Below are 1,910 nucleotides of genomic sequence, written 5' to 3'. Positions count from 1 at the left end.
ACTCTCTCTGAGCCACAGATTCACACGAACACTTTGGCTATTTGTTCCCATCTGATGCTGACCTACCCACCCACATCTTTACTGCAGTGTTTTCTCAGGATTCCCTCTTTGTTCCTGCCCTTTTAGAGGCACCCCATCCCTGTTGGTTTCTACGTTTGAGCAGTCCTCTTCCTATTTAAAGGTCTATGTGTTTGCTTTCTGTTTGGACCTTTACTACTAGCGGTCTGGGGCCCTATCTTTAGTCTCCTTGTTTCCACCGTCTGAAGCTTGGCTCTTGTATTCCCCCCCTTCAGTTTCCTTCAATTCGTGCTTCTAGTTTCTTTCCCCACCCTCTCCCAGGATCGTGGATGCCTTTTCCTTATCTGAAGACGGATTTGCTGAGTTCATCTCCTAATGCTCTCATCCTGGACTCTACTTGAACCTGAAGTCTGACAATTAACCTTTCTTTCTCATCCCATCAAACTCCTCTTGTTGCCAATTTAGCACTCATTAAGATCTTCACGGAGCGCTGGTGGTGCAGTGGTTAAGAGCTGGCTGCTAACCAACAGGTCAGCATTTCGAATCCACCAGCTCCTCCTTGGAAATTACAAATCTTATATTAGTGACAGTACCTATAAATTTTCTCTGCAGTCTCTGCTAGCATCTTTTTCCCTGGACCGTGAACTCTTGCCTAGTAACTTACTACGTATGTTTATAAACACCAGTAATTTGATTTTCATATCACTATTGTTTACATTTAAATGAAGTAACTGTATTCATTGTAGTGATTGAAGACTTTTGAGAGCCCTGGTGGCATAGTGGTTAAGAGCTCAGTTGCTAACCAAAAGGTCAGCAGTTTGAATCAACCAGGCGCTCCTTGGAAACCCTATGGGACAGTTCTACTCTTTCCTATGAGGTCACTATGAGTGAGAATCAACTAGACGGCAGAAGGTTGGTTTGGTTTTGGGGTTTATTGTTTACATTTAAATTAAGTAACTGTATTCATTGTACTGACTGAAGACTAGCTTATAGATTAAAGACTAGGTGTAATATCCAAATAAAGTACCTTAATTTGTGAATGAAAATAACAAAATGAATCCTCCTTCTTACATTTCTGAACCAAGAGAACCTGCTAAGGAAGAATACCTATAGTTGGATCAAGCCACGATAGGTATATTGAAATAAAATTTTATGAAGTTTATCAACTTCTAAGTACTCAATGAAGTTTTTTTATATTTTTCTGTAGCATATGAAGAACAAAAGTAATCTAAACTATAAATCAACATAAGCAGTCTATCATTGTATAGAATACATGCTAAGATATTTAATTAATTTATTCAAGGAAATACATTCTGAGTATTTACTAGGTGTCAGGAATTGTTCTTGGCATTAGTGATGCAATAATGAAAAAAGGAGACAAAATGTGATGATGGTAAATAGATGACATTCACTTTTGCGCTGTGTTTGAAGTTAATTCAGTGACCAAATTCAGAAATGAACTACAGGGGAAGAGGAAGTACCAGGTAAAGGAAAATTATTTGTTTACTACTAAGATTTGAAATAGAATCCAAGAGGTAATGAGACAGAGCAGACCAATTTAGATGGCACATAAAAAGATTCATCAACAGTGGCAAGTTTATAGAACATGGCACAGGAAGTTGTGCTTAGCTGAGAAGAGGAAGCAGAGAAAAACAAAGTCTGTTATAAAAACTGGAAAGAAGCCACAGAAGGCTACAGAAAACAAGGAAGGCCATTTTGAACTGGATCCTGGAGTGACTGAAAAGCCAGAGTGTCATCCGAGGTTGCAAGTAGTATAATCACACTTTTTTGCATGTAAGAAAGCAAGTGAGCACTTTAAACCCTGTTGAATTGGCATAGCAAGGGAGGAGCCTGTGGTATGAATAGTCATACTTTACATTTTTATTTTTATT

The sequence above is a fragment of the Trichechus manatus genome, unplaced genomic scaffold, assembly GCF_000243295.1.
Source record: "Trichechus manatus latirostris isolate Lorelei unplaced genomic scaffold, TriManLat1.0 scaffold00015, whole genome shotgun sequence".
Taxonomy (NCBI): domain Eukaryota; kingdom Metazoa; phylum Chordata; class Mammalia; order Sirenia; family Trichechidae; genus Trichechus; species Trichechus manatus.
This window is presented reverse-complemented; position numbering follows the sequence as displayed.